General features: G+C 48.7%; 1 protein-coding gene across 9 annotated transcripts in view; it reads right to left on the bottom strand.

Moving 5' to 3' along the window:
• Positions 1 to 26334, bottom strand: part of SEMA4D (semaphorin 4D) — a 106618-nt gene that overhangs the window by 59556 nt on the left and 20728 nt on the right. For 6 of the 9 annotated variants that reach the window (XM_053662627.1, XM_053662626.1, XM_037164746.2 and 3 more), the window contains exon 2: positions 13798 to 13889. The exons of 2 other annotated variants lie outside the window; for them this stretch is intronic. The gene's annotated coding sequence lies outside the window, so the exon portion shown is untranslated. Of the gene's footprint in view, positions 1 to 9524; positions 9565 to 13797; positions 13890 to 26334 lie in introns of those variants that run through there. One more of the 9 variants, XM_037164741.2, reaches the window with a different exon arrangement.

Genomic DNA, 26334 nt, shown 5'->3' on the forward strand with positions numbered 1-26334 from the left:
GCAGGGCTTCTTCCTCCACCTTCGAAGCCAGCGAAGAGGATTGGAACACACCACCCCCAACAGGCCGCTTTGACATCAGGGTTATTTTGAGCTGCAGGCAATTAGATATAGAAAAGGCTCCCTGCCACACCCTACCTGCTTAAAAGCAGGATGTAGTTTCCCTTTGTAAAGGTGTATCAGAGACTCCCACGGTGAGCCTGCATGACAAACCTACTACACACATCCCTTACCTACCATGTGTCTCCTAGTCACCTTCCCAAAATCTACTGCCCTGAGGCCAACCCCCCTTTGTTTGGTCTCTGTGGGATTTCTTATCCTTTGTTAAAAATGGTCTATGGCCCTCAAGACTTTCGGTTTTTACTTTTTTTCTGTGCTACCCCTGTTCACATAACAGTATTAAAATCTGTATGCTTTTTTCTCTTGTTGATCTGTCGTTTGTGAATTGAATCCACAGGCCCCACTGCCGGACTCAGAGAGCACAGGGAAACTCCCCGCCCTCACAGCAGCCGCCCCGCATCCCCTCCCCGGCCCTCCCCTCCCCTCTCCTCCCCACTTCTGGCTCTCCCATTCAGACCCTGTGATTACACTGAAGGCCCACCACAGTAACCCAGCTCGGCTCCTCATCTCAGGACCCTGGATCACATCTGCCAAGTCCTTCACCATGTAAAGTAACATTTGAAGGTTCCAGAGATTAGAATGGGGACATCTTCAGGAGTCACTATTATGCCTCCTGCAAACCTGTAACAGAGCTCTACTGTCACTCAGTGATGTGGCTCAGTGTGGGCACAACTACTAATTTTTTCTAGAAAAAAATTTGATTTTTAAGTAGGCTCCCAATTCCTCAGGCTTCCCAATGCTGGGAAGTAATTAATATGTAATTTTCAAACTTGGAAAGGCCAAACAAAACCTATCTGCTACCAAAGGCTGACATTAGCCCAGAGAGCTCAGAGCCCACTTGCAGGGCGGGTGGCCTGTGGTGGGGACAGGGCCTGCTGCGGACCCTCCAGGAGACAGTGTGTGAGGGGCAGACACAGACGTCCACAGCCAGAAGTGGGGACAAAGGCGATCATAGTGTAGTATTAATTTTAAGAATGCTGGCTGAATAAAAATGTAAATGACCGTTAACTGAAACTGGAAACCAGCAAGGAAACCAGAACATTCTATGGCAATCTTGATTAGATTACCCATTCAGATGCAAATTTTACCCCAATTCTGGAAGGATCACAAGCACCCCCATTCAGAGCCCCGGTCCACAGCTCAACACTTTCCTGCCACTGTTTCTTTTCACAAGGCCCCCAACACCAATGGCAGCCTGCAAGTAAGTGCTGGGCAGTTTCTGAAGCACTTTTTGCTCCCCTTGCCCCCCAGCTCTGTTCTCCAGGGACAGCGCTTGCCTCAGATCTCTAACTTTCACACACTTGGGCTACAGTGGACACAGTCCCCAGCATGCACCTCACCTCCGGAACTGAGTTTCAAAGGAGACCATGGAGGGCACCAACACCTGCTTCTTCATACAGAGCCATCAGGGCCTTGAGCCAACCCCACAGATCCCCCCCACACCTGCCCTGCTGGCCACCAGCCCTTGGAAGGCTTAGCCTGAGCATCCCGCCCTGCCCCGCCCCCCATGGCCACTATACTGGTGGCAGGTTAGTCAGTGTCCAATGCCTCCACCTGCTTCCTTCCCAAGCACATAGGACATAGAGAAACCAAAAGATGGAAGCAATCCAATCAAGAAAAGAGGTAGCCAAATTATAACCACAATGAGATGCCACTTCACACCAGTCAGAATGGCCATCATAAAATAAGCAACAAACAACAAGTGCTGAGAGGATGTGGAGTAAAGGGAACCCTAGTGCACTGATTACAGACTGGTACAACCACTGTGGAAAACAGTATGGAATTTTGTCAGAAAACTAAAAATGGAACTACCTTTTGACCCAGCAATTCCACTGCTGGGATTATACCCTAAGAACCCTGAAACACCAATTCAAAAGAACCTATGCATCCCAATGTTCATAGCAGAACAATTTACAATAGCCAAGTATAGGAAGCAACCTAGGTGCCCATCGGTAAACAAATGGATCAAAAAACTATGGTACATTTACACAATGGAATTCTATGCAGCTGAAAGAAAGAAGGAGCTTCTACTCTTTGTGACAGCATAAATAGAACTGGAGAGTATTGTTGGAAACTACCCAGCCTGGTTTCAGAAGCTGTAACCCCTCCCCCCCATGGCTAAGGCTGAGTGAGTGACCTTTAGACCACAAGCCACTAAGGAGACAAAGCTTATCTCCCTGGCAGGAGCTCTGCTTCCCCTTTTACTTCATCCATAACTGGCCACCAATGCTTGATCAGTTAGCCAATGACAGGTAAGATTCCCCAAGGGGGTAATGACCTAAGACAGGCATGATCATGTGGAGGTCCCAGGGAAGGACTTGGGGGGCTACAGCAAAAGGGGGTGATGGACCGTTGCCCCTCAGCTTTGACATAGCCTGAGTCCTCATTCTGTCTTCGAGAAGTCTCCTAATCTCTTTGCTGCCTTTCTTCCCTGCCTGACTTAAGCCTGAAACGACAGAGGGTGGTGCAGCCCTGTGCTGGAAATGGCGGGTTCCCCAGGGTGATCAGGCCTAAGAAAGAATATGTAAAATCCTGTGAAACCTTCTTTGTTTAGAATGGTCTCATTTAAATGGTAAGGGTTCAAGCAAGAAGTTTGTTCCTCAGAGTTTTATGGCTCTTTAGCTATCTGACCCTGATTCAGAATAAGCCCTCATAGTTCTTTGAATGCTATTGGTTTGAGCCTTACCTGTATTCTTGTGCAAAACAAACCCAATAAAAGCCCACTGAAAAAAAGGCTCTTGGCTCTTCTCTGAGAAATCAGCCACCTTTCCTCCCCAGGCAGATCATGTCTTGGTGGACTTATTCTCATCTGTGGTGGCAGGAGCGGGGGCAACGTGGAGGTGGGGGGTCCTGAAGGCAGAGTTCCCCACAGAATATTATGCTAAGCAAAATAAGGCAGGCAGTGAGGGACAAATACCATATGAGCTCACCTTTAACAGGAACCTAATTAACAAAACAAACAAGCAAAATATAACCAAAGACTGAAATTGAGAACAGACTGACAGTGACCAGAGGGGAGAGGGGAGGGAATTTCAGGGGAAAAGGGGAAGGGTTTGCAGGAGTAAGTATAAAGGACACATGGACGCAAACAAGGGGGTGGGGTGAGATGGGGGGTAAAAGGCAGAAAACTGTACTTGAAAAACAATTAAAATTAAAAAAAATTACAACTAAAAAAATAAAAAGAAAGGAGGCAGCCAACACTCCCAGCTCCCTGTCCACGTTGCTCTGATATGTCCACAGGGACCTGAACCAGCTGCTCAGGGCAAGGACCCAGGAGCAGCCCAGGACAGTGAAATGTCTGCCCAGGGTTACAGCCTCAGTCCTGGATGCTCACTAACCAGCTGTTTGACAGACAAAACTTCTCAGAGAGATTCCTTATTCCTTGTGAAGGGTGGCCGGCCATTCGGACCCAGTTGCTTCTGGGCAAAAGATAGGAGGATGCCTGCTCGCTTACTTGCTCAACCCTACTCAACTGAGCCCTGAGAACTAGGAAAAGGAAAGCCCATCCTCATGAATAACAAGGAAACTCTTATAATTCCTTAATCATGTCCTGGGTGCTCAGAGTCCTCGTCAGTAAAACAGGGCTGATGGTACATCACCCCAGTTACTCGGGATTAAATGAGATCACACACATCAAGCACTCAGAACAAAAATAACACTCTGACTTTTACACATCCTGTGCCCACTAGTTTGTAGATCCTCTTGGATTTTTCTAGTGAAAAATAACAAATCATTCTATCTGAAAGGAAAAAAAAAACAAGAAATGTTGGGCCTCTGGCAATGAAACATGATGCCAGGCCTAGTGGCCTCCCCTCTCCAACAGCCACACAGACCAGTCTGGCCTGGCCACCCTATCCTCACGGGGACCTCTGCTGCCTCGGGGGTCTATCCTGACATCTGGGGGGCTCCAGAGCACAGTTTGGGTGGGCCTTGGAGATGGGCCATGGGCAGCTGGATCCACTTGGCCACAATAAGGTTCCATTCAGCGGTGGGACAAGTCCTGCAGTGAGCCTCCCCTTGGGCCGTGGGACAGGCTGGCCCCATTCTCATTTCTTTGAATGGCAGGCTGTGTAGATGTGGGCCTGATTGTTATCCTGTGTAGTCTCATTCAAGGGAGCAGGGCAGGGCCCAGCCTGGCTGAGGAAGGGGGAAGGAGCTCCTGTCCCCCAGGAGAAAGATACCTCAGAGCCCTGTTGGGGGGGAGAAGGGGTCCCACCAAGGCCGTGGCCCCTCAGTGCTCAAGGATCATGTAGACCTGACCACAAAGGTTCCCATGGACCTCAAGGCTCCAGGGAGGGGATGGCCGAGCTGTCCCTCTTGCTGGCTCTCCTGCAAGACCCTGGGAAAACCAATTTGTTCCTCTGAGAAGCAGTGTCCAGCCTTGAAAACAGAGAGTTGAGGTGCCTGGTTGCCCTTTTGCAGAGGGAAAGTAAGGAGGTGATGTGCTCAAAATTCTTCCCGACAGAGCTCCCAACACAGCTGGCAGGGTGAAACCAAAATGGGAAGCAGGTGCTGGCAAAGACACCTCTTCTTCCTGGCTGCCCACTGCCTATACGCACATTCTCCCACAAGTAAGCCAAACCCAGGGAACATCGTATGGTGTCTGTGAGAGGTGGGCGGGGCGCACTGGATGTCCCCATCACACTTCAGAGCCTGGAAGGAGACACAGCTTGGGGATGGTGGTGCCCGCACCTGGTGGTGAACAGGAGGCATTGGGCAGTGGGCAGGAAGGCTTGTCCAGGTCTCAACTCCACAGGCTCAGCCTCCCAGACCCTGGCCAGCAATCTGCATGTACCCCTTCCCCACACTGCCACTGTGTGAGGGGAGGATGTGGGCCTGGAACACCAACGTGCTCAGTGATGATGGGCACCAACCCTTGCATGCCATCTGTAATGGGTTCCTGGTGCCCACTCCAGGTCACGACAGTCACCAGGACAGGGGTCTGGTGATATGTCCCATGCCGCAGGAAGCAAGACCATGACCTGGGTGGGCACAGGTAACTGTCCCAACACAGTAACTATCCCAACACAGTGAATGTGAGTCTTGATTCACAGCAGGACAGGGACTGGCCACACCTGTTTGACAGCAGATGCTGCCCTAGGGTTGCTGCCCCAGCAGGACAGAAACATGCTCAGGCCCCAGAACCCAACTCTAAAATCCCCTAAACTAGCAACATAGGTTCCAGTCTATCCACCCACTGAAACAAGTAATGCCAGGCAGCTGCCAGCACTGCTGACCTCACGCCATCGAACAGGATGGTTTCTAATCATCCGGACACCATGGGAGCACAAGACGAGAGACACAGACGAGCACAAGAAGGAGCAATGATGCAGACCCCATGAGGACGGGCCACCTGATCCCAGGCATCTGTCCCAGCAACCTCTCATGCTGGTGGCAATGGCCAGTGCCAACGTGGCTCAGGGAGCATGTCACACCCAGTCTGGCTTGGGGATGACTCTCAGAGCCTTGCAGGGCCTTGTCACAAATTCAAAAAGGTGTGCAGGACAACATCTGACCAGGGAGCCAGGGAGCCTTACTAGTAACAGGGTGTGAAATTAGAGAAAATATTCATCCAGCCCATCACGAATTCAAAGCTGCTCCAACCAAGCTGGCATTATGAAAACATCTTATTCCGTCACTCATGAAAGACAAAGAATGTTTCTGGCTTTAAAAACATTTTGAGGCAATGAACTCAAGTATTCTTTATAGTCTTTCACTAGAATTATATGTACAAAGTTGGGAATCAGAGGACCAACGCCTCTAACCCCCACCTTGCTCAGCTGTAATTTATGTACAGGGTGGGGCAAAAGTAGTTTATAGTTGTGAGCACACAGAGTATGCAAAACACAGTTTGTTTTTGTATTATTGTTTATTATTGTATTATTTTTCATATGAACGACTGTAAACCTACTTTTGCTCCATACTATATTTAAAAACTTTTATAAGGTCTGCAACGTAATTTTAGGATACTTTCCTATATTTGTTACATATGCATATCTGTTTTAAAAAACAGTGGTTTTTTTTTTTTTTATTCCCTTTTACCTTTAAGATCTAGCTAATGAGAGTGAAACCACTCTGGTCTGCAAATTGCCTATGAAATAATTAGCCTTGAAGGCAGTTTTTCAAAGTAGCAGTAACGTTAAAAGAAATACTTATACTTGGGGAAACATATTTCTTCTGTGATTAAAGATTTTACAGAAAAATTACGGTACCCAAGGGAGGGTAAGGGTTTCAAACAGCAGCCTTCACCATCCATGATGCAACACTTCGATCCCACTCCTATTTGAAGGTGTTCCTGGTGCAGTACAAATTCAGCAGACAGATCTCAAGTTCATCACAGCCCACTAGATCCCAGGCCCAGAGTGGCTCCTCAGGTCAACTGGATTCATGGAAGAAGATGAGAGAAGTGCCTATTTTTAAACACCTATTTCCCTTTAAAAAAGTTAGCAATAAATCCACTGTACAAATTTTGGTCAGATTAAAACCCCACCCAACCATGTTCAGTTCAAGTCTACCACATCTTAGTATCAATTTTAAGCATTAATTCACTCTGTCTAGCTCAAGAATGCACTGTGTAATTGTACCATCTGTGCACAGCCACAAAGTACACGTGAGAGCTGGGGTGAGGAGAGGCACTGGGGACACAGACCGCCTGCCTTCAGTTTCACCAAGACTAGTGCAGACACACAGCAGAGGCCCAGTGGTTCACAACCAGCTGCCTGAACCAGAACATGAGGCATCTCTCCCCGACCCCTCACCTGCACACACCCTAGGCATCACCATTCCTGGCCACAGACCCCCTCAGCACTGTCCTCTGCTTGTGCTCCTTCCACACAATGGCTACCCAGGGCATCCTCCCCACCCTTCAAATGTAGCCCAGGGCCCTCTATGTAAGTGGGCTCCTTCCAGGAGAAAATAGGCTCTCAGGGCGTCTACTAGGGAACACGCCATTTGAGGGGGGGAAGGTTAAGGGGGCCTGTGTTGGGTATATGGGCCATCATCCTATCAGGGGAAACAGGGAGAGAACCCAGAGGCCCTGAGGGGAGATCTGGGCCTGGGATATGGTGGGCCTTGCATGTTAGGGGCACAGCTAGAAGAGCGGATGGCTAGAGAGCTGATGTCAGGGGAGGGACCCAGAGTCTGGCCACTGTGCCTGTGGTCCCTGCTGTGTCTCATGGCTAGGATGCCCTGACCATGAGAAGGGGACTCTGGAGGCAAGAAATGAAGAGACACCAACCTCCCAGCCCTGGGGGCTCCTCCCAGGGCTGTACAGTCCAGAACGGCCAGCCCCTCGGCCCCCCGTGATTGTGGCTACTTCCTTCCCACAGACATCCCTGGATTCCTCTCACCACTTCAGTTTCCACTGCAGTCCATTGCTTTCTGCTCTGGCTTTCCTCACTGGACCCTCACTAACACCCCATTAAATTGTGGCCTCCGATCAGCAACATAACACCAGGTCCCACCAAGAAGACAAAGGGCTAGGGGATAGCCAGAGGGGACAGCTCTGATTGGGGCAAAAGGGGAGGAGGCAGATGTAGGGGACAGTTTCCATGAGACTGGCAGTGCCTCCTACAGTCCCACAGCTGTGTTTACATGACTTTCATCCCACTGGACACAAGGGTCTGGGTGCACATGGCCAAATCACATGGGTTATGACATGCAGATTGTCACAGGTGAGGCAGGCAGGCTGCTATGTTACTACAGGCCCATGCCTGGCCAGGGCACCAGAGGGACCACGTAGCCCTCCCTCCCCTGCTGGTCACAGCCTTTGGTCCTCAGTTCGGCTCACCTCTCTCATGTGGCCTGGTTTACAGTGAGTGGGACTGAGGCTGGAGCTGCCCAGTTCCCACCCACAGCCCCACTGATGGGAAAGGAGCGGCTTCAGTGTCAGTCTATAAGGTGCAAACAGCTCTCTGCAAGGAGCTCTGAGCCTTCCATGCTGATGTAAAGAACAGGAGAAATTATAGGGCAGCCAGGTGCCTTCAGGGTCTAAGAGGAGTCAGGTGCTCTTGGCAGGAAAGGGAAGGCGCCTGCCTTGCCAGTCACCTCCTCTGCTGGCTGAGACTATAAAGTCCAGGGTAAAATTTGGAAAGAAGTGAGTTTCCTTTCAACAGGCACCACAGTAAGCAAACATTCAGTACAACCCCCCACCCCCACCCCACTGAGCTCTCCTATCAATACACATGTAGGAGTTACGGTCCCTACAGCCTTCTCCCATGAAGAAAAAGACCACACCACTGGGCACAGATCCTGAGTCAATGGTGGGACCTGGTTCACATGCACCAGGCAAACCCCCATCCATGGTGTGCCAGGCACCATCTGCACCCTCGAGGACAGCCCGACACATGGCCATGCCCCATGTCCAGATGGCTGGAGACACCTACAAAAACACCCTGAAGAGTGGGTGGATGCCAGTCCTGCACCAGCACCAGCTGCTCCCCACCCTCGAGTTCTCCCCACAAGGCCAGCTCTCTATCCTCCTCTCACAGGGAGGCTCCTGGTTCACCTTCCCCTGACCTCAGAGCAGATGTGCAAAGTCTGGTTGTTCCTGCAGAGCCTCCAGTCACACAGGTGTCTGTGAGATAAATGAGCCTACTCTGCAAAGTGTGGACCCCACCTGTCTATGACTGCCACCTGTGAAGCAGGCTGGGCCACCAGCAGCTGCCAAAGGAGGACCTGCTTGGGACATAGAGTGACTGGACAGCCCCAGGCCTGCAGTGCATATACCCACCCTACCCAACCCCACGCCTACCCCTGCTGAGGTATGTGAGTCTGCGGGTTGTCAGGCCTGGGTGGGGCTGACTGTGTGAACCTCAAGGTACACTTCCACTTGCAGGATGGGCAGGGCCAGGGCCACAAGAGGGTAAGCCCTGACCTCATCAGGTCCCCAGCATGGGTGTGGCCAGTCCAGCTCGGGCAGCGTATCGCAAACTCAGGCATAGAGGGCATGTAGGGGACACAGAAAACATTTGGGGGGCAGAGAATGCATCTGTAGACACGGGGGGCTGCCTGTGTCTAGAGAGCTTGAGTCACTGCCAAGATGTGAGCTCCTGAGGGGAGCCAAGGACAGACACGGGGTTTCTGGAACAGCTATATCTGCACATGCCAAGGGTACAAGTACCCCACCACACAGATGCATGCCCCACCATGCACAGAGTAATAACACCCATGTCCAGAGAAGCCCACGCTGTGGCACGTCCCCAACACAATGGTAGAGCTGGTGCAATGTGTTACCTTTTCGCTTGACCATGAAAAACTTCCTCCACTCAGTGCCTTATTCCTGGGATATGGCAATTTCACTTGTTTAATAATCTTTTAAAAATTTGTGTGCACAGAGTGATCATTTTACACAGCAGGATGGTCTCTGTATCCTGTTTTACCTGACCCGCCCTCCACTTCCACCCTACCTTCCTCCTCACTGACAAAGACAGCACAGCCATCGTGTGTCCATCCAAATCTTCCTCTGTGCAGGAGCTATGAGAAACATGTGAACATGTGCATGGAGTCATGGGAGTGTGTGCATGGGCCCTCCTGGAACACCCCCAGGACACACAGAGCACAGCTGGGGAGGCTCCTTCACCAGCTTCACTACACACCTGCTACCTGTATGAGGTGGGCACGTGGAAGACAAGCCAGTAAGATGGAGAGGAGAGGCCCCTAAGAAGAACCAGTTTATATGAGACCGTAATAGGTCACAGAGTTGACTGAAGTTCAATAACTGGTCAAAGAATGGATTATTCAATAGTGCTGGCACCCTGGAAGAAAATCTCACTGGACTTCCTTCCCAAGTTGTCATAAGGACAACTTATCCTATATTATGCAAGAGCATTCTAGACATACTCAAGAACTGAATTCAAGTACACAAAACAATAATACACCAGCCAGCAGAACAAGAGAGAGCTGTGTCATCTTCCTAACAAATACAGGTACCCAGAAGACATAAAGAGAGAGACATGTTCAAATGCAAAATGATTTAACCTGATGGAAAATGATACATTATTAAAAGTAACTATCAAACAATAGGATTGGGAATACATGTTTTCAAGACAGAAGAGAACCATCAATTTCTGTAACAAAGAACCACTACAAATGGGTAAGAGAGGGAGAGACCTTCTGAGAGGAACATGGGCCAAGTACACAACAGACAAGTCACAGACGAAGGACTGCAAACCTGTAGGGGTCTTTAAGAAAAGGTCCTAACCTCACCAGGTCTCAGAGAGACACGCGTCAGGTAACAAAGGAGCCTTCCCAAGAGACGAAGTGGAAAAGACCCTCATACCCACTGCTGGGGGAGCATGCTGGGGTCAGGGCCCACGTACAAAAAGACAAGCTGTTAGATCTTTTTGAAAACTGATCTGGCAAGATCTATAAAACAAACAGGAACACACCCTGGCCCAGCAATGACATGCACTAAATGATGGCTTTGTGAATGCGGCCAGGGTATTTATGGTAGCACTGTTTATAGTGCCTATGTTCTTTTCCTGTGGCAGCTCTAACAAATAACCACAAACTGGGTGGCTTAGAACAACAGAAATCTATTCTCTCACAGTTCTGGAGGTTGAAACTCTGAAATAGGTTTCACTGGGCTGAAATCAGGTGTTAGGAGGGCCTACCCCCTCCAGAGGCTCTGGAGGTGAATCTTTCCTTCCTCTTCCAGGTTCTGGTGGCTGCTGGCAGAGCCTGGTTCTGGGCCACTGCATTAGTGAGGATCCCAAGAGAAACGGAAACAACAGGATGTGGAAATGGAGAGATTTATTATAATGAATCAGATCACATGGAGGTGGACGAGCTTTCAGATCAACAGTCAGCAAGCTGAGACCCAGGGGAGCTAATGGTGTAAAGTCCAGCCCGAGTCCACATCTGAGGGTGGGAGAGGATCAGCACACCCGCTCAAAGGCAGGACAGAGAGGAAATTCTCATTTCCTCTGCCTTACTGCTCTATTTAGGCCCTCGACTGATTGGATGAGGCCCACCCACAGTCTACACACTCAGTGCCAATCTCCTCCAGGAGCACTCTCACAGACACACCCAGACTCATGTCTGACCAAGTATTTGGGCATCCTGTGCCCCCGTCAAGCTGACACACAAATTCAGCCATCATACTCCCATCACTCGAATCTCTACTTGTCTTCACATCAGCTTCTCCTCCTGTCTTTCCAATCTCCTCCTGCCTCCCTCTCATGAGGAACTTGCGATGGCATTAGGGCCCACCAGATAACCCAGGATCACCTCCCCATCTCAAGATTCTTAACTGACTCTCTTCTGCAAAGAGCCTATTTCTACATAAGGTGACAGAAGTACCAGGCATTAGAACCTGCCTTCTTTGGGTCTATTCTTCAGCTTCCTACCAGGGACCAAAAAACCAATCTTGGAGCCTGAGGGAGAGGCTACAAGGGGAGCACATTCAAGTTCATAATGGAGCACTACTTGGTTGGTGATCAACTCTCTGCCCAGTGTGGCCAAGAAGACAGGACATATGATCTTGTCTCTGTGAACACAACTGGACCTCTCATTTTTTTTAAACATTTTATTTATTTTTAGAGAGAGGGAAAGGAAAGGAGAAAGAGTGGGAGAGAAACATCAATGTGTGGTTGCTTCTCATGTGTCCCCTACTGGGGACCTGGCCTGCAACCCAGGCATGTGTCCTGACTGGGAATTGAACCGGCAACCCTTTGCTTCACAGGCCTGCGCTCAATCCACTGAGCTATACCAGCCAGGTCTGGACCTCTCATATTTGAATGAGGACAGTGGGCAAAATTTTCTGCCCACAGCATTTTTTCTGTAAAACTGAGCCCTGCTGCTTGACTCAAAGGTGTGGGGCATCCCTGACCTTGGGTCACCACGCCTTTCAAAGGAGGCAGCAAAAGGAGCTGATGAAGGCATGGAGAGTGTCCATGTGAGTCCCATACGGGAGCAAGGAGGCGCTGCCTTCCTAAGCCCACTTGCTGTGCCCCACACCATGCTGTTCTGAGTCCTACCCAAAGCCTAGCTACGTCCCGGCATGAGTGAGCTCTGCCTCACCCACAGTCAGACCCCCGCCACCAGCTGCCTTAGTGCTCAGCCACTCAAAGTATCCCACAGGGCTCAGCTGGGGTGCACCCCAAGACTAGTATCCTTGAATGCCACTATATCCTCTCCTTCCCACGCATCCACCTGTCTGAGTCTCCCACCCATCAAAAGCCATCTCCCCTCTGAGCAGCCTGACACCACAGGGAACCTCATTCCCCCACCCTTGTATGCCTTTGTCCTTGCTCCTCCAATCTCGACGGAGGCTTCCTCAGGGCTGGGCCCACTCTGTGTCCTGCACAGCCAGCCTCACTCATCTAATGGATATATCAATTAAGCCTACTCCCAAGTGAGGTGGCAACCTGCTGGGAGACTAGATGCTCCAGCAGGGACCCAGCCTGGGGCTGGTCCTCGGATATCTCAACTCCTGGGCCTCCTTCCTGCCACAATTCACATGTCCCCCGGCCTCACTGCCGACATCCCAAGGGTGGATGCCTCCTAGACAGCCTGGGGAAACTGGTCTGTATGTGGGCCCTCCATCCTTCCAGGTGCTTGGCCAAAACCTAGGTGCATCTTCGACCCTCACCCCAACTCAAATTCAACATGGCAGCAAGTCCCCCGAGCCCCACCTCCCAATAAATGCCCAATCGGGCCATGCTCCGACCCCGACTGCTGTAGCCAGGCCTGCACCATGTCTCTCTAGGATCACCCTGCAGCCACTTAATGAACCTCTTCCATGGTACATCCTCCCTGGAAGCCTGCAGTCCTGTCCAAATCCTGGGCTCCCAAAACCCAAGGCATGCTCCTGTCTCAGGGCCTTTGCACCTGCTATTCCTGCTACTTGGAATGCTCCTCTCCACAGCCAAGCCCAGCTCCTGTCTTTCCTCAATTAGTTACCCCTCCTCAGAAGGGCTTCCTGCTGCCCCTTCTCAACCTGAGTTCTCTCCTTTGCACCCAACACATCTCACTCCTTCTATCTGAGCTACCAATTTCATTGACAGTCTGTCTTCTCAGCTACTAGAATGCTTCTTCCACGTGAAGGGCCCAGTGTCCAGAGCATGACAGGCACAGGGAGGGAGTTCAGTATACTGGAGAGATGGGCCTGAAGAAAGCTGCCCCTCCTCCAGTGTTGGGAGAGCCAGGGCCACACTGGGGGCCACAGAGCTCTAATCAGGCTCCATAAATGCAGTGAAACAGCACCAAGGCAGATCTGAAGCCTGAGGCCTGTGCATGGGGATGAAAACAAGCCCAGTGTACCAGAAAGTCATTTAATGAAAGGTTTGTTTCACTGACTTCACTTGGGTGCATGACAGCATCGCTACATGCCCACTCTTTTGAGAAAAACAGGCCTTTGTGGGTTATAAATAGCTGACCAGATGTGGGAATGCCTGAGGGTAGCTTCCCAAGACTGCATGTGCTGCACAGCTGCACCAACAGCAGGACCCCAGAGGAGGCGACTGCACATTGAGAAGCAGATGGTTAATGGGTAGTGCCTTCTCCCGCGGGGCAAGGCAGTGCTACATCGGGACGTGCAGGCTCTGCTCACCACCACCCTGTGCAGGACATGGCTGAAGTGGAAAGTCAAGCTGCATACACACTGCATGTCTCTTTATGCACGGAAAATGGGGAGGACACCTAGGCAATGGGGAGCCGTTCAGGGAGGGGCATACTCACCAAAGCAGAGTGTGGGTTCCCTGTGCAGGAGAAACCAGACTGAGCAGGGAACCCATGTCTTTGATAAGGCTCAGCAGTCTATCATTAATTGTCTGTGGAAGTGCAAAAAACAACAGCACTTACAATGGGTTTGAAGGTACTCTCAAAACCTAACGTCTGTTACTGACCAGTGCCTACCAACCCAAAGGCTGAGCCTTGAGGGAAAGGGGAGCTCAAATGTAGAGGCCACCGGAGAACTAACTGTTTAGATCTGTGCTTCCCACAGAAGCACAGGGTGAGCTGCACTTGCAAGCCCCATGCGTGATTCCAGATGTTCCTAGAAGTCACATTCAGAGAGTTAAAAGTAAATGTAAAGTTTTAATAATGTATTTTATTTAACCCAATAGAAACCCAACACATAAGTAACAGAGTCACAAATGGGCTATTCTGCAGTCCCAAGTCTGGGCCTTGGCCTCCTGCCTGCTGGGTGTTTACACTTTCAGTGCTGTGCTGCTTGGCTCTGACCGGCTACATGTGGACCACTTCACCCATGGGCGGGGACAGCCACAGCACTGGACGGCACAGGTATAAAGCACAAACCAGTTGCATACTATGTGTGGTATTACCACATGTACTCTGATGCAGGAACCAGCGCAAATCCAGGTGTACTGGAAGGTGTGGAAGCTTATGGTCACTATAAATGGACCCAACAAGGTGAGAATTGAGCAGCTGTTTGGACAGAGGTCCTGGATGGCAGCCCTCTGCTCACTTGGGTCCTGGTTCCTCAGAGCCCCATCTTCAGCAAGTGGACAGAGCAGCAGTGCCCATGGATATCTGACCCAGGGCCAGCCCCTGGGTGTCTGGACAGTGCTAGGGTTCTCTGTCCTGTTACAGCAGCTTTTGGACACACTGCTGTGCACAGCCCTCCTCATCAGGATCCTGCTGTTCCTGTAATATAATCTGGACCAAAAACCTTGAGATAACGTTTGGCTAATACCTCACACAGATCGGCGTTGGGGACAAAGTTAGTGTGTGTAGTTTTCTACATCAGTGAATCATGAACTTACAGTGTCCCATGCCAGTCTTCACAGACTAACAGCTCAGACCACTGGCTATTGGCCAGGGCAGTGCCCAGAGGACGCTGCTCTCTCAGGGGTGGTCCTGATGTCTGTCCAAGTACAGTCTCACTGCATTGCAGCTGGGCCTCTGACACATTACAGAAGTAATTAACTCCCTTTCCAGTGTCATTTAATTACATCTACAGTGGTTCCATTCTCAGTTCTGCAAGACACCAACAGCCACTTGCTGAAAACGAAGCATGCTACTTGTGGGTGGGCACCCCCCTAACACTTGTGGAACCCCATCTCGGTGGGCAGAATGCAGGTGGCTCAACGCAGGTGGCTCAACACAGGTGGCACACTTGGTAAGACAAGGCCTCGGGGCGTTAAAGACCAGGCAGCCCTGCGACCACAGACTCACAGAAGTGGCCTATCTGCCCTCACAGTCTCGGCATAAAAAGTCTGGGCTTCAAGAGCTTGGGACTAAGAGAAAAAGTCACAGGTAAACAGAAAAGTATATCCTGTGGCTCTGTGGCTCCCCAGACAGATGTCCATGTGAACCCTACCCTGGAAGACTACAGAGCCCCTTGTGGCTCTTCAGTGGTACCTCTGGCATCCCCAACCACACTGTGATGCAAAGCCAGGTCTCCCGACACCACCTGGTCCCTGCTCTCATGGGAGGACATGCAATCCCAGAGGTCAGCTACTCACAGAGGCCATTCTAAGTTCAGGCAGTATCCCCAGGGCTCTTAGATGAATGGGCCCACAGTGGCAATGGAAGCACAAAATTGTTGTCCCATGCAGTTGACACAGCTTTTCCATAAGAGCTGCTTTACATTGGTAACAGTGATCTCTTAAGTGAGTTGGTTTTCCACTTCAATGCAACTTCTAGGATATACAGGGTCTGGCACAAATAATGGCCCCTTTTTATTACAAAATCTTTTATTTAAAAAAATCATAAGTATGTAATTCTGTAACATAACAATATCACACTCAAGCACACCATATGACATTTTAGGTGAAATGTTCAAATTACAACTATAAATTATTACATCCATATTATTACTCTGCCAACCACTCTCGAGCAGGCCTTACTTCTGCCAGACCCTTTATTTTAATCTTCTTAAGCATTTCATTTTAAATTGCCTCTTATAATCACAATATTTATATTGTGAAAGGCGAAGTTATAGCATCTTCTTAACATGGGAAGGTTGGGGAGGGTTCCCAGAGCTGCAGGGATGGGGGTGGGGGGCACAGACCAAACACCCAATGCCACCACCCTCACCCTCAAAGCAATTCAGTTAGCATGACAGGTTTTCTGGGGGAGGAAGTAGTAGCTTAAATATTGTACACACTGAAAACAAAAGTCTCTCCTGGAAACTCCTTCTAATGCAGACATGTCTGCACAAGCCTTCAATCTGGGACAAGCTGCAGGTAGCCACAGGTCTGGAGTGTCCGTGTCCCCTCCCAGCTCTGGGTGTGACTGACAGGCACCCTCACACCTGACTCCTCCACCTGCTCCTCACTACGGTACCCAGGAACAGTCCTTGCCACTTTCCTGGCTCTTCCGGCAGCTAATGCTTAGGCTGCTGGCCTCAACCCAAACAAACAGACCACTCTCTCTGCAGCTCTCTTCTCTTCCAGCTCCATCAGAGCAAGTTAACTCCATGGAACTTTGAGAAGGGCCCCTGAGCTGAACACGGGCCCTCCAGGCTGCAGTGAGCACCTGGGGACACTCAGTCAGAGGATCCAACCCCAGAGCCACTGACAGCAGCTGTGGGACACAGGGCTTGACCCACTGAACCTACCTTGTGGGTCTCTGACCCCACCAAGGGAGCAGAACAGAACAGAGAGCAAGGAGCTCTAGACCCTGTGCTCATGCTAACATTGTGTAGTGGCCCCATTCTGCAGCCCTAATCCCTTTCCCTGCCACCCAGGGAAGCTGGCACTAACCACTGGGCACCCATTCACGAGCCTGAACCCCCAACACTGCTCTGCGGGGCCTTCTACCCTCGTCACATGAGGCATCATGTCCTCTGTAGACAGAGTCTCTCAGGAGAACTATGAATAGCCGGGCAGAGCATTCTGAAACTTCAGGTCAATTCAAAAAATACATGGAATAAAGGAATACTGAAAAGAACTTCCAATAGGCACACTACTGGATTTTTCCATGGGAGGCAATCAGGTCCCCCCATCCCCTGCAATGGGGAGAATTCGTTTGTGTGTCTATAGCCATGTGTGACTGCACGATCAGCCGACACGGCTTGCAGAAATCAACCTTCCACTCTAATCTTCCACTCAAAGGCCACTCACTTCAAAGTCCAAGATGGGAAGAGGAGAGGAGAGAACTCTGAGATTTAGGAGGAAAAGGTGTGGGGACCAGGCGATGGTGCAAAATGTGATGAAGAGTTAAAGTGCTAACTGCTGTCAGGAAAACCTATGCCCCCTTACTCAAAAACAAGAGCTGTGAAGAACAAGGAATGGTGACACCAATTCACTTTCAGAAATGCCTTTTCTTCTTGCCAATCTAGAATTCTTTCCAGGTTCCTTTAACACTTCTCAGAAACCCTACTATCAGAAAGGGACTTACTCGGGCCTTCTTCTCTGAGTAAAACCACTGCCCGAGAAAGCCTGGGGTCTCCGCATGGCACAAGACCCCTCCCAGAGGGTGAGTATCTGCTCAGACAGGCTGATGCTGTGCAGACCATTCTTCAGAGGTCAGAGATGTGACATTCTGCGGAGGACCACGTGTACCTGAGAGGCTGCCCAGGGACTGGTGAGGTCCCTTCTGTCCAGAGCACACAGCGTCACGTTGAGAGCATGTGCTTCTTCTGTCTGCAGGGACCATGCTCAAGAAACATCTCTCTCAAGGCCCAAGTTGGTGATATGCATGCACAGCTCCTCAATTACAGCCAAACTGTACCGTTGCAGAGATTAGTGTGACTGATCAATACCTGAGTGGTCAGTGCCCACACAGCATGTGGAACGCTGTCTGCAGGAACAAAGGTCAGTGTGGCAGCTGAGTTCTGTTCCCCTGTGAAGCAGAGGACGGTGACTGCCAGGCCGCAAGGATCCCTTGCTGGGTTCACACGACAATGACAAATGTGACTTCCATTTTAATTACTGTAACCTTTTGCAAGGACATCACTCCATTCCCACTGCCCTTAGTTACTATATAACTAACTATAAGGCTGTAAGGCATGAGTTCTAGAAAGAGTGGCTCAAAGAGGGTTTTGTAACTCTTTTACAAGCAATCAGAACAGAAACTAAAATGTCACCAATCTCCTAGAAAAAGAGTGAATGAATAATCTGTAGGTGTCATGGCCGAAAACCCTCTGTAAAGAGAAGTGGGCACTCCAGTCCTGACAGGTCCCACCTCTGCCCCACACCCATCTCTCTCCTCACGGCCACACAAGGTCTTGGTCACAGGAAGCTCTTCCCAGGAGAGCAACTCCACACACTTTCACAGCCCCCAAGCCTGGCTGCCCGTTTTCTGACACCTCAGAACCTAGTGATCTTGCAGTCCCACACCAGCATTTGGTTCCTAGAATTGAGCCCCACAGGAGATGAGGGCTGTGAGTACTGAAAGGATGTACCCCAAACTTGCTCAGTGGAAAGGTTGACTTGAATTTCCCTTCTTTCTGTACTTGCTACAGTAAATATGTGTGAGTTTTATAATCAGGAGAAATCGTACCTAGAAAGGCCACAAGTCTTGTCCATTGTTGGAGGGATATGACCGCAGGGAGCACATCCCACACCCCACATTTGGAAGCTACTCTCCTGGAACCTGAGCAGTCCCAGTGCTACTGGGGAAACACCCAAGTCAGCAGGCACCCCTCTTCCTCTCCCCACCCCTTGAGCTTATTCTTCAGTTCCTGTCTCACTCATAAGACATGAATTCAACAAGAGATAAACACCTATAGTGGAAATAAGAGCAAGTTTATTTATGAAACATATACAAGCACAAAGCTGCAGGCAGGTACCTGGCTATTCTAAATGCCTCATGTATGGCAGAAATAAATTTGTTAGTAAATGCATTCTATACACTTGAGCTGAGGCTACAAGTGGACATTTAGCTAATCTGAATGCACCCACTATTGGGGTTCAGGAGTTATATACCTTAGTCAGGTTTTAGATTCCCCCTTGTTCTTCCTTTCTAAACCTTGGCAATAATGTACAGCTATAAAGATTTTAGTTTCTCAGCTAGTAAAGGCTTTGTCTTGTTAGTGAAGCTGCTACAGAGGCTCCCTGTCCCAGCACAGAGTCTCAAGGACTCCCCTCCTCCTTGCTTGTGATGTTTGGAACACCAGGCAATCTTACCAGACTCAGGACTGCTGAGTTAACTGGTATGACATAACTTCCCTTTGTTTCCATCCTCCTGTTTTAAGTTCTTTGTTGGACTGTAAAGGTGGTTCATTTCTAACTGTTACCTACAGTAACACAGGCACCCGTTGTTGAAGGCACCACACCTCACCTCACCTGAAGTGTCCTGACCTTCTACGCAACACACACAGCCTGTAGTAGACGAGCAGAAGGACAGACTGAGCTACCACAGGACAGTGAGATGGGCAGCAGTCAAAGTGAGTGACTGAGGAGTCACTGGGCCAGGCTTGGTCATCCAAATGCCCATGTGCCACAACTGCACCAGGCTTCACATGGATGGCACTTCTCTCTACCTGCGACGTGGATTCCCAAACTCTTCTGCATTTGCAAAAACCTATTATCCTCTTACTGTTCATAAATCCCTGTCCTATTTTAAAGCCCAGAGCAACACAGATATTTTAATTACAGGAAGCCAAATTATCTTGTTTGAAAAATTACTAAACAACTGTGACCTTTTCCCTCACATAGGAAGATGCCACAATATCCGAGTCGGAAACTGCTGTGGTCTGAATGTCTGTGTCCTGAATTTACATGTTGAAATCCTAACCCCAACGTGATGGGCTTTGGAGATGGGCCTTTGGGAGGTGACTAGGACACGAGAGTGGGGCCGCAGGAATGGGGTGAGTGCCTTATAAAAGTGACCCCAGAGAGCCTGTCACCCCTTCCACCTCATTAGGACACACAGAAGTCTGCGGCCTGGAACAGGCCCTCAACTGACCTTCCTGTACCTGATCTTGATTTCCAGCCACCAGAACTATGAGTATAAGCCATCCAGTCTGTGGTATTTTGTTGCTATACCATGGACTTAAGACAGCAACAAAATCCACAGTTTTTGCCATTCTGAAAACATCTACTTTGAAGTTCACAAGGAAGGAAGACAACATATCACAGAGGACATACTGTCTACTCTCATCCATTCTCAGCCACTGGCACCAAACAATCTCTGCTTAAACCAGGGTTTGTAAGGAAGCTAACTTGTGGCCTCGCTGGAAACACACAAGACATAAGTCAGAAGTACACACAAGACACTCAGGACACTCCCCTTAAACATCACTAACATGGAGTGGGATCTCCTCAACATTTTAGGGAGATTCCCCTTGTGTGAAGCTGTTCCCTGGCAGCAACCTGACGCCTCTGGAAACACATGAAGATGCGTAGGTCAGTGTGAGCTGCAGATTAACTTTCCATGCCTGGGTGTCAAGTGCTGTCCCAGTGGCGTAAAAGCCTTAATGTTGCTCTAACACATCTCATTTGTGACTCCCTAGGGACATTTCCTGACCCCAGGGAATTGAGCCTAGAAAGTGGGGCAGTGCCTTTAGCTGTGCCGCTCTCCCAGTTCCAAAGGCTGCATTCAAACACTGGTCTAACCAATGCCATTCCCAGTACCAGGAGACAGAAGTGTTACCGCTGCAAACCTTCAGACACCAATGGTTAGGGGAGTGCTGCAAACCATCCTGTGCACAGATACAATCCAATCTGTCAATACCACCGACTACCAAACTGACCACGATGAAGCAGATAGCCTGAACAATGCTATAATTATTAAAGAAACTGAATTCATAGCTAAAAACCTTCTGAAAAGGATATCTCCAGGCCCAGATGGTTTTACCAGCAAATTCTAACACTTAAGAAATAATAATTCCACACATCTTCCAGAAAACAGAAAAGGAAAAATGTTTCCCAATGTCAATGTGGCCAGCATCACCCTCACAGCAAAACCAGACAGAGACTACACACAAAGACCAACATGCCTCAACACAGATGCAAAAATCCTTCAATAAAACATCAGCAAATTTGGTCCCAGTGATTATACTTATATGGTACCACACAACCAAATGCAGTTTATCCCAGAATGCAAGGCAAATGCACAATTTGCAAAAAAAATCAATACATGTAATTCACACATCAATAGTCTAAAGAATAAAAATACACACAAGCATGTCAACATATGTAGAAGAAGCATTTGAACAAATTCAGTACCCACTCTTGATGGAAACTCTCAGCACATTAGGAACAGAAGGAGCTGCCACATCTGACAAAGGACATCTATGAGGAAATGCACAACTGATGTGGCACTCAGTGGTGGTGACTTGAGTGCTTTTGACCAGACACAAGGCAAGGATGTCCCCTCTCAATGCTTCTGACCTGGAGGCCTTGCTGGTGAAGGAGGAAAGAAAAAGATATAAAAGGAACACAGATTGGCAAGGAAGAAACAAGACAGCCCTTTCACAGACCACATGACTGCCTATGTAAAAAATTCCATAAGGAATTTTCAAGGAATCTACCGAAAAAGAAAAGCTCTTAGATCTAACAAGTGAGTTTAGCAAAGTCACAGGCTACAAGATCAGTAACATACTCTACCAACATTTGATAAGCTGATAATGAGAACTTCATCACAATTAAAATGTGATGCTCTGTGAAAGATCCTGTTATAAGAATTAAAAGCAAGCTACAGACTGAGAGAAAATATTTACAAATGACATATATGTCAAAGAACTTATATTCAGAACATACTAAAAAACTCTCAAAATTCAACAAGAAAATAAACCTCCCAATGAAAATACAAGGAAAAGACTTGGACAGACATTTCACCAAAGTAGATATATGGATGGAAAATAAGCAAGTGAGAAGATACTAACATCATTAGACACCAGGAAATACAAATTAAAATCACAATGAGACACTGTATACACATTAGAATAGCTAAAACCTACTTAATATCAAGTGTAGTTGATGTGGTGCAAATGGAACTCACCCATTGTTGGTGATAATGTGAAAGTAACAGCCAATTCAGAGAAGTTTCTTCTAAAGTTAAACACATACCCACCATACCACAGGACCCAGCAAGCCCTTTCCTGGGTATCTATCCTAAGGATCCAAAACCACCCATTCACAGAAAAGCACACAGTGCAATGTTTTGTCAACTCTATTCAAGCATATAGTGAAATACTACTCAGTGGTCAAAAAAGAAACAACAGTTCAAGCCAGGCATTTTGCTGAGTGAGAGGCCAACCTCGAGACTACATACTGCATGACTTTCTATAGGACATTTATAGGACATTCTTGAAAAGGTAAACTTCAGGGACAAAGAGTGATCGGTAGTGGTACAGTTGGGGGGCAAAAGTAGGTTTACAGTTATAAGTATGTGAAACAGTTGATTCTTGCACTGTTATTTATTAATTATTGTATTATTTTCCATACAAACAACTGTAGATCTACTTTTGCCCCACCCTGCATGTGGCTAGGGGTGAGGGGAGGGTGTGAATATACAGGATAATACAGAGATTTGGGGTGATGGAATTGTTCTGTATCCTGATTTTGGAGGTGTATAGATTTAATACAAATCTATACATGTATTAAAACTCACAGAACTATATACCAAAATAATCATTATTCCTGTATATTAATTTAACATAAAGTAAAAAAGAATAAAAGGACTATACCAATCGGACTGAAATGTTTTAAAAATCTTTACATTTAGCCAGTCACAAAAGGGCAACTTCTGTGATCCCACCTACATGAGGTCTCTAGAGCAGTGAGATTCACAGAGACAGAGAAAGTGCATGGTGTCTGTCAGGGGCTGGGGGAGGGGCAATTTGTGTTCAGTGGGGACAGAGCTGCACAACAGTGTGGATGGGCTTAATGCCACTGAACTGTGCACTTAAAATGGTTAATTTTATATTACATATATTTTTCCACAATGAACACCCTTATCCTTCATCAGAAAAGTAGATTTATAAAACTGTAATTGTGTAAAAATGAATAATAATGGGAGTTCTAAAAGCAAGAAACTAAAGGCTTGAACTGCAGGTCAAATGTAGAAAAACCGCTGTCCAGTCTGGCATGTGTCATGCCAGACATGCCCTGAGCATGTCATGCACACAGGCGCCATGACACATGGGACAGGGTCTGCTCACACTGAGACCAGGAACTAATTTGAGACTGCAGCGGTCAATTTGCACAACCCCTTGGGCTTTCAAAGAAGCATGCTTTTGCTTCCCAGAAGAGGGAACCACAAAGTAAGTAAAATACATCCACAGCCAGAAGCAGCAGCTTGCATTTTCAGCCATACCCGAGTCAACCAGAACCTCCAACAGGCGCACATGTAGACAGAGGGCTACAGAGGTGATTCTTCCTCACCATCTTGAGGGCCACGCAGAGGAGGGAAGTCACACCCTGAACAGTGTTTGGGGATCAAGGCGCTGCACTGTCCAGGCACCTGAGTCAGAGAAGTGTCAGCTCCTTTTCAGACTAATGGGCACTGGCTTCTGGGCATGCACCTTCCTGCCTCCCCACCACTGGTTGCCAGCAGACTCAACCCTAAAGATGTTCAAATGCTATAGACACTTGGCACCAAGAGACACCAAAGACAAACATAACCTGATTCATTCACCCAGCTCTGTGCATCCCAAGCGTTTCAATAGGATTTAACCTTTATTTAAACTGCATTGCTGGTTGAGTCAAGAAATTACTGGCATTTTAATCCAAACAAGAACATTCCAGAGATTATGCTAGACAATAAAAAAATACAAACTGATTTGAACACCTTGCCCTTCTTAACATCTAGCAATATTCCCTTGATAGATGAAAGAACCAAGTAAATAATCTCTGTAAACTCATTTAAACTAGCTTCTCTTTCTTCCCTGTGGTTTGGCCCAAGCTTGAGAACACGTGTACCATTTTTAAAAAACTAAACAGACATCATTATTTCACATTTTTTTATTCCAAGAACAACCTGACCAAAAAATGGGCTGAAAGCATGGAAAATTATCAAGCCACTGTTTCCCTAGCCTCTTCCTGATATACATGTGTCCCTAAAAGAGGGGAAGTCAAAGAAATTATACTTTACTCTCCTGTTCCCCTTGGCCGAACTTTTCCATGATGAATGCTGAACCAGACATTCTGGTCTCAGGTCTGCCACCCATGGGACCTCAGGGTTCTAGCTTTGGAGACCCTGAATGCCCAGCTGGGCCACCCTGGGAAGTTCCAGATGGCACTTCTGGGAGGAGTGGGCCTGGCACTGCCACACTGCTCAGGCACTTGTCAGCAAGTTCATCTTCCAGCACCAGACTTCCACCCAAAGCTGCTCTCTGGCATTGCAACTGGCCTCCCAACTATCAGGCTCAGGGAGCCCACAAAGGCCCCCCTGGCCCCTGCAGGAGGATGCAGGACCAGATGGTCAGACAGTGAACGTCAAGGCTGCTGCAAACTCATACACGTATCAAAGGCCTCACTTTCCTTAGAAATAATGAGACCAGAGTCTTCACAGGAGGCCTAAGGCCTAGGGCAGGTAGAGCCCTGCACTGTGCCAGAGCAGTGTAAGGAGAGCAAGGACAGGCCTGTGGCCCCAGGTTCCTAGTGATGGTCCTCTCTGAGCTCAGCCAGCTAGGAAGCATGAGACATGCCAAGCCCCAAGCCCAGAAAAAAACCCATGTTCACCCTGGGTCACAGCCCTGGCACTCACGTCCCATCCCCACATCATGTGCCCAGCACACTGCCAGCCACATGAGCCCTTCCAGCCTCGGGGACTACTGCAACCATTCATGCATGCATTCAGTCATTCCCCTCAAACACACCTGATGAAAAAGAAAGAACCATGTTCTTTTGTCAGTTCTGGGAGCCTGCAGTGCTTCTCCTTGCTTCTATCCATTTACCCACTGAGCCCGTCATCTCCAAAACCATGCACACAGTAAGCTAAGTCCACCTGGACACCACATCACATGCCTTCTGTTTCATTGTGATTATTTATCATTAAAATAACAGGATGGCCAAGAGGCCTGATAAGCACGGGCCAGGAGGACAGAAGGCCAATGTCAACAGCTCACAAGGCAGGGACAGGATGGCAAGACTGGGACCAAACAGAGTTTCTTTTCCCAGAAGAAGAAAATATGGAGGCAGAGAACCAAGGCTTTCCGTTCGCCCCCTACCACGTTCAAGTCAGGAAATGAAGAATTTTATGGAGGGAAGACAACGGGAATCACCACAGAGGCACTGGGGGAGTCGCTTAAACCTGAACACGAGGTCAGAGGTGATAGGAGTGAAGCGGACGTCCCGATGAGGCACATGCCAGAAAGTGTGGGGCTCAGCTGGCACAATGCCAATCCACTTTCCCAGTGCCCTCTGAAAGTAAGAAATGTGGGCTTCCTCCATGCTGAGGATGGCCTTGTGGCCTCTGGGACAAGCCAGAGCCTTAACTTCTAGGGAGCAGAGCACCCCTCATTGTCACAGCCCATCAAGCTCACACACCTTAGCTGTGGCCCACCATGGGGTCCAGGCACTTGGTGTACTGATCAGCACTCTGGTTAATTTTACTTGTCATCATGGCTGGGCCATGTGCCCAGATATTTGGTCAGACATTACTCTAGAGGCTTATGTAAAGGTATTTTTATATGACATTAACATTTGAACCAGCAGACTATAATTCTCCAGGTACCCTGGGTCTCCCCTACCAGCCTGCCCTGCAGATTTCAGACTTGCCAGCCTTCCTAGTCATGTGAGCCAATTCCTTAAAATAAATCCCTCTCCATATGCACACATGGTCAGTTCTGTTTCTCTGGGGAACCCTGACTAACACAATCAGGGGCACAGCTTCTGAGAGGCCACCGGCCTGGCCTTCAGAGCAAATCTTCGCTGTAGAGAGAAGGCACCCATGAGCCCACAGCATCCCGTGGAGGGTTCCAACGAAAAGCCACATGTGCAAATGACTGGCAATACACCACATAGTGTCTGGTTGGGATGCACAGCTGACTTTCAGGAAAACATGTGGCATTACTGGTGGCAGTACAAGGAATCGTCACCCATGTGTTATCATTCTAGATCAGCAAGAGGCAAGGGAGAGGAGTGGAGGGTGAGTTTTATTATTTGGCTAAACAACAGTTAAAACTTAAGGAGAATAGTTCTATAAGCCTCCTCATGGGCAGAGACCCCTAAATCCCCAGAAGCCTTTGTAATGCAGACCTCGAGCTGTGCTGTGCAATGCCTTGGAGGAATGTGCATGCACCCACATACACATGTGCACACATGCACAGCGTACTACAAATACCGCCAATCCTGTTTCCAGCCCCACCATTCACAGGGGCCGCTGCAGTCCTTCTGGCACAGTAGATCTAACTGACTG

Source organism: Artibeus jamaicensis, unplaced genomic scaffold, assembly GCF_021234435.1.
Source record: "Artibeus jamaicensis isolate MK-2021 breed Jamaican fruit bat unplaced genomic scaffold, CSHL_Jam_final contig_264, whole genome shotgun sequence".
In the NCBI taxonomy this organism is placed as follows: domain Eukaryota; kingdom Metazoa; phylum Chordata; class Mammalia; order Chiroptera; family Phyllostomidae; genus Artibeus; species Artibeus jamaicensis.